This window comes from Muntiacus reevesi, chromosome 18 (assembly GCF_963930625.1).
Source record: "Muntiacus reevesi chromosome 18, mMunRee1.1, whole genome shotgun sequence".
NCBI classification, from domain to species: Eukaryota; Metazoa; Chordata; class Mammalia; order Artiodactyla; family Cervidae; genus Muntiacus; species Muntiacus reevesi.
The window spans coordinates 39,279,918-39,286,992 of NC_089266.1; the positions used below are offsets into that span (position 1 = coordinate 39,279,918).

Below are 7,075 nucleotides of genomic sequence, written 5' to 3' on the forward strand. Positions count from 1 at the left end.
ATTTTTGCCTTGTCCCCAGAAGGAGGCTGGGCTCCCTCCCCGGGGAAAAGGGCAGGAGTGGTCAGTAGGTGCAAGGTGGCCTTGCTCTTTCACTGACCGTCCACAGAAGGGCCACTCAACCTAGTCCTTCCAGGGGGCGGGGGAGGGGGAAGCATCACACAGTGCCTGCCATGTGGCCCTCAGCCCAGGAGGCAGGGCTGGCAGATGCAAACACGGCCCAGTTGGGGAGTACAGGCATCAGGGGCACACTGGTGAGAAGCTGACTTGGGTGGGGGTGAGGGTTGCAAACACTTCACAGAGAAGATGACATTTGAGGTCATCCATCTCAAAGGATAGTCTGTGAACTCCCCTGCAAATGATAAACCAAATGCAAAGTGGCTTGAGCAGAAAAGGACATCTATTAGCGTTAGCAACCTAACAGTTCCAGGGTAGGTCTGCTTCCAGGCGCTCACTCTCGGGAACATGTCTGGCAGCTTTGTTCTCAGGCCCACTCTCCCCTTGGGTGTGGTGGCAGCAGCAGCCGAAGGCAGCCCCAGGCTTTGGTGATTCAGCCTCAGAAGCAGAAAGTATCTCTTAGTGATTTGAAAGTCTCAGAGGGGCTTTCCACGTGGCTCAGTGGTAAAGAATCCGCATGCCAATGCAGGAGACACAGGTTCAGTCCCCGATCTAGGAGGATCCCACATGCTGCAAAGCAACTCAGCCCATGTGCCACAACTACTGAGCCTGTGCTGCAACTACAGAAAAGTCTGCGCAGCAACGAAGACCCAGCATAGCCAAAAATAAAATAAAAAGGAAAGTCTTAGAGCTGATGCTCAGTGCACCAGCTTGAGTGAGGTGCTCTCCCCTGCCCCAACACGTGTAGTTAGGGAGCAGAGCTCATTCTGATATGTGCCTACTGGCCCTGGGTCACGTGCCTGCTCCCTCTCAAGACAGAAGCACGAACCACACCTGCCCTCAGGGATAGAGACTAGGGAGAGATGATTTCCCTGAAAATCAGAATGCTGCCTCCAGAAGGAAGGGAGTAAGTGTTAAAAGCTGCAATTACAGAGCTCCTCCGCAGGCTGTTTTCCCCAAAGGGAGGAGCCTTGTAGTTAGGAGGAATAGCACATGCAGGGTTTAAAGGTCATGAAAGGTTTAGTTAGGAGTCAGACTACATACTGAGGGGTTTAGATTCATCACCCGGGACAGAAGTCCCCAAAGAACAAGTATCACATAAGATATGACTATTTTGCACATCATATGAAATGCTGGGCTAGATGAAGCACAAGCTGGAATCAAGATTGCCAGGAGAAATATCAATAACCTCAGGTACGCAGATGATACCACCCTTACGGCAGAAAGTGAAGAGGAACTAAAGAGCCTCTTGATGAAAGTGAAAGAGGACAGTGAAAAAGCTGGCTTAAAACTCAACATTAAAAAAACGAAGATCAGGGTTATAGTGAGTGTGGACGTGTTTTGTGTTGCTGTCTAGATGTGTCAGTAGGAGAGTGGATAGGTAGGTGTACATGGCAGAAGGATGTTATCATTAAGTCAGATGAACTTGACACCCTGTTACTGGAGAAGCAAGGAAATTATATTGCATCTTATGACTCAGAGAAAGATGACTATGAATATTGCATGTCTGAGTATTTGAGAATGAGAGGAATCTACTGGGGTCTGACGGTAATGAATCTCCTTGGACAACTACATTGCATGAATAGAGAAGAAATTCTGACATTTATTAAGTCTTGTCAACACGAGTGTGGTGGAATAAGTGCTAATATTGGACATGATCCTCATCTTTTGTATACTCTTAGTGCTGTTCAGATACTTACTATGATAGTATTAATGTTACTGACACAAATAAAGTTGTGGAATATGTTCGGTGTCTACAGAAGGAAAATGGTTCTTTTGCTGGAGATACTTGGGGGGAAACTGATACAAGATTCTCTTTTTGTGGGATGGTAACTTTGGCTCTATTGGGGAAGTTGGATGCTACTAATGTGGAAAAGGCAATCGAATTTGTTTTATCATGTATGAACTTTGATGGTGGATTTGGTTGCAGGCCAGGTTCTGAATCCCATGTTGGGCAGGATTCTTGTCTGTTACTAGTCAGTTGCACCAAGTAAATTCTGATTTACTCCGTTGGTGGTTTTGTGAACAACAGCTTCCATCAGGCGACTCAATGGAAGGCCAGAGAAGTAACCAGAGGTATGCTATTCATGGTGGGTGTTGACTTTCCTAAAGATAATTGAAAGGCTTCATTGGATTGATAGAGAAAAACTCTGCAGTTTCATCCTTGCATGTCAAGATGAGGAAACAGGAGGATTTGCAGATAGGCCAGGAGATATGGTAGATCCTTTTCATACTCTGGAATTAGTGGATTGTCACTTTTTGGAGAAGAACAGATTAAACCTGTTAGCCCTGTTTTTTGCATGCCTGAAGTACTTTGGAGAGTGAATGTTCAGCCTGAACTAGTGAACTAGGTTAGATCACTTGATGGAGAAGTTGGTTAATATAGTTTTTGGTATGTTTTAACCTTTCAGTAGTTGAAGTGCTTAGCAAACTTAATGACTACCATGTTAATATTGTGTACAGGAATTGTGTTAATTTTAATAAATTATATAATTATACATATTGTAAATTGAGATCTTTATTGTATCTTTCCTTCTGGAATGCGTTACTCTGATTTTTTTGTTGTTGTTGCTTATGCTTCAGTGTATTTGTTTTCTTGTATGTCTTCATAAGAGCAAACTTGAACTCTGTTTAGCTGATGAAGTCTCGTGTTCTGATTTTCCCGTGTACTCCCTTGATATGTTGTATATAACTATAGTTAACGTAAATTGGTCTTTGTCAGTTAGAACATTACTGATAAAGAGTTGATGAACCCCATAGGAATTAAAAGATGAAACAAAAATAAATGGCTGATATTTGGGAATTAAAAAAAAAAAAAAAACTAAGATCATGGCATCCCATCCCATCACTCCATGGCAAATAGATGGAGAAACAATGGAAACAGTGAGAGACTTTATTTTTTTGGGCTCCAAAATCACTGCAGATGGTGACTTTAGCCATGAAGTCAAAAGACACTTGCTCCTTGGAAGAAAAGCTATGACCAACCTAGACAGCATATTAAAAAGCAGAGACATTACTTTGTCAACAAAGGTCCATCTAGTCAAAGCTGTGTTTTTTTCAGTAGTCATGTATGGATGTGAGAGTTGAACTATAAAGAAAGTTGAGCACCGAAGAACTGATGATTTTGAACTGTGGTGCTGGAGAAGACTCTTGAGAGTCCCTTGGACTGTAAGATCAAACCAGTCAGTCCTAAAGGAAATCAGTACTGAATATTCATTGGAAGGTGATGCTGAAGCTGAAAGTCCAATACTTTGGCCACCTGATGTGAAGAACTGACTCATTTGAAAAGACCCTGATGCTGGGAAAGATTGAAGGCAGGAGGAGAAGGGGACGACAGAGGATGAGATGGTTGGATGGCATCACCAACTCAATGGACATGAGTTTGAGCAAGCTCCAGGAGTTGGTGATGGACAGGGAAGCCTGGAGTGATGCAGTTTATGGGGTAGCAAAGAGTCGGACACAATTCAACGACTGAACCTAACTGAACTAATTTTGTATCAGGGTTCACACCATCCTGTGACCACACCTAGATCTGAGATGCCACCCCACAAATTAAGCTACAGAAAAATGAAAGCACCACAATAATTTGTCCATTCTTGTCAGTAGGAACCGTGCCCTGAGAAGCTGACACCAAGGAGCCGACAGATAAGATAAGCAATCGGATAGGTGCAATTACCAGCTTTACAACTGTAACCACATGCCTTTCTCTAGCAATCGGAAGCACATGGGAGAGTGATGTCACCGGCCCAGTCCAGATGCTGCCGCAGACCTATCCTCCTGAGAGGCAACCTAAAACATTGTGCACCCCCAGCTTACCTCCTGCGGGAAGGGCAGTGCTCGCCAGGAGACACATGCCAATTACAGAAAGCTAAATCTGACTCTGAAAAAGTGCCTCCACTGGACTCTCCTTTCAGTCATTTAGTCATTCAACTAACATTCACGTAAGGCCTATGTGCCAGGCATTCTGCAGGGGCTTGAGACACAACAGGAGCAAAAAGACCAAAATTCTTGTTCCTATGGAGCTTACACATATTAGGGAAGAGCAGACAATGCATGAAACAAATCTGTAAAATTAGAAAGAGGTGAGTACAAGGAAAACAAAGCAGAGAAGGGGGAGGGGGAAAGTGGGGTAGGCAGTCTGCAGAGTCGAATGGGCGAGTGAGGGAAGGTTTCCTTGATGAAGCAACGTGGGAGCAGAGACCGAGGAAGGAGGTCTCTGAAGGAATGACCATGGACATCTGGGTAGAGAGAACAGCAAGTCAAAGCAAGGGGGCAGAGGAAGGTTAGTGGGGTCAGAAAGGAGTGGGCAGGAGGAGAAGCGCAGAAGAGAAGACACGCACACTTGCATCTCATCTCCTTCAGATGTTCTCGATTTTTCTCAACTCCATGAAGATGGAGACAAGGAAGTTGGCACCCTCTCCCTCTGTTTTTTTTGGCCATGCCACATATCATGCAGGATCCTAGTTCCTCTGCACTGGAGGCACAGAACTCTAACCACTGGCCTGCCAGGGAACTCCAGACACCTTCTTGATTTCTCCCTGCAGAGGTGTCTGTGTGAGCAGCTCTCCTAAAGGATGGGGCAATCAGAGGGACTTACATGGAGGCAAAGCAGATGAATGAGTCTCAAAAGCCCCGAAGCGTGTCATCACCCCAGGGAACATCTCACTGACCTCTCTAAGAAGGTCCCAACTGTTGTGCTGGAGAAGACTCTTGAGAGTCCCTTGGTCTGCAAGGAGATCAAACCAGTCAATCCTAAAGCGAATCAGTCCTGAATATTCACTGGAAGGACTGATGCTGAAGCTGAAGTTCTAATCCTTTGGCCACCTGATGTGAAGAGCTGACTCACTGGAAAAGACCCTGATGCTGGGAAAGATTGAAGGTGGGAAGAGAAGGGGATGACAGAGGATGAGATGGTTGGATGGCATCACCGACTCAATGGACATGAGTATGAGCAAACTCCAGGAGATGGTGAAGGATAGGGTAGCCTGGCCTGCTATAGTCCATGGGGTTGCAAAGAGTCGGACATGACTAAGTGATTAAACAACAACAAAAGGAAGGTCCCACCTACTGTCTTGGGTCCCAGCTTGCTCTCCTCCCCTCCCCTTGCCTTGCAATCCCTTGACTTCCCTCCCCAGAGGTGCCTCTAGATCCTGCCTTTGCATAGCTTAAGACAGATCCTTGTCTTTGCAAAACTAAGGACTACCCACTGGTAGGGGGTGAGGGGTGGGGGTGGGGAATCTCTCTTCTTCATAATCCAAAAACTCCAGCAGGGACTTGGGATTTTTTTTTTTTTTTTTTTTGAGACTTAGGAGTTTTTCTCTCTCCTTTCTCTCTTCTTGTCTCCACCCATGGATGAGAACTAGGCAGAAATGTATTTTCCCACCAGTACAAATGGTGCCTACACATAGACCAAATTTTGTCTCTCCCTTTCTCTCATACACATTTTTCAAGGTGATAACTGTCATTTTCTCTGTATATAGCAATTTTTGTCATCTTCACAGGAATTCTTTTCTTTTTTTTTTGAAGGAAAAGTGAGTGTGAAAAAAAAAAGTGAGTGTGAGTAACCCAACTCTGGAGGGTTTCATTTACATAGTACCATGGAGTTGTGCAGGGCACAAGTTGCACAGCTGTATGAGGCAGCTCTCATGACTTCAGGAGACACAGACACAGGCAGGCAGATAGGTCCTTGAACCCCCCTGCTCCTGGTCCTTTGCTAAAATAGTGTCTTTCTCTGCAGTGAAAATAGAGTCCTAACCACTGGATAGCCAGGGAATTCCCAGGAACGCCTCTCTTTGGTTAGAGGGGAGGGAGTGGAGGACTTTGATGTGGTTTTCTCTTGAACTAGGGAAGCCTTCTCTTTCTTCTCCCCTTTCATCTCTGCTTCTCCTTCAGGCAACTCCTGGAGCATCTTCCTGCACAAGAAGGTCACATCCTTTACATTCTTTGTAGGGCAGATCGCAGACTTATCGGGGGCAAAAGCCACCACCAGAGCCGTAAATCTTTCTCTATGAAAGGGAGAGGAGGGGGAAAAGGAGAAGAGAAAGGAGGGAGGGGCAGTAGCGTTTGCCCTATTTTTGTCCCAAGGCCGCTCCCATTCCCACCTCACTGGCCTCTGAATTTGTAGGTTCTCTGTACTCTGAGACAGAGTATACTTAACAGCTGCCTGGTGCTAGGTATCCCCTCCTTTCCTGGTGTCTCAGATGGTAAGGAATCTGCCTGCAGTGCAGGAGGCCCGTGTTTGTCTCCTGGGTCGGGAAGTTCCCCTGGAGAAGGGAATGGCTATCCACTCCAGTATTCTTGCCTGGAGAATTCCAAGGACAGAGAAACCTGGCGGGCTACAATCTTTGGGACCATGTGGTCCCAAAGAGCGACTAACACTTTCACTTTTTCAGCCCCTCCTTACCAATCTCCTTGCCTGTTTTTCAGCTCAGTTATGATTTGTTCTCTCCTCCCTCCCCCCTCTTTTTATTTCTTTTCTTCTCCTCTTTCTTTCCTTCTTTTTCTCTTCTTTTAAGGTATTTTGTTCTGTCATGTCCATGTGTACTAGAAAAGGGGGCTTAGAGGCACTGCTTCAGACCCCATGGCAGTCTGTGGTAAGGTCCTGCCCCAAAGGCCAGTCATCCTGGGGAAATGTAAAGCAGGCACTTCTCTTCCCCAAAGGACCAGACTTCATCCTGGCTTGGCTTCTTCTGCTGGCTTGTGGTGACATGCTGTGACTAAGCCAGGGTCGTGATGAGTCACCCACAGCAGGGAAGATGCCCTTGCTCCCCACCCCTTCCCAGAGCAGGCCCAGGGGCGTGTGAAATGGGTCTGGAAGAGGTGTGTTATTCATACAAGACCATAAAACCCAGGGCTGACTGATTTTTAAAAAATGTTTATTTCTGCCATCCTTCCTCTACTCTGCTCAACCCATCTCCTGTCTTTCCTATCCCCAGAAGTCTGAGGACATAGCAGAGTGATC

General features: G+C 45.9%; 1 pseudogene; it reads left to right on the forward strand.

Moving 5' to 3' along the window:
* Positions 1–462: 462 nt before the first annotated feature.
* On the forward strand, positions 463–2,465 carry LOC136150175 (geranylgeranyl transferase type-2 subunit beta pseudogene; annotated as a pseudogene).
* Positions 2,466–7,075: the final 4,610 nt, after the last annotated feature.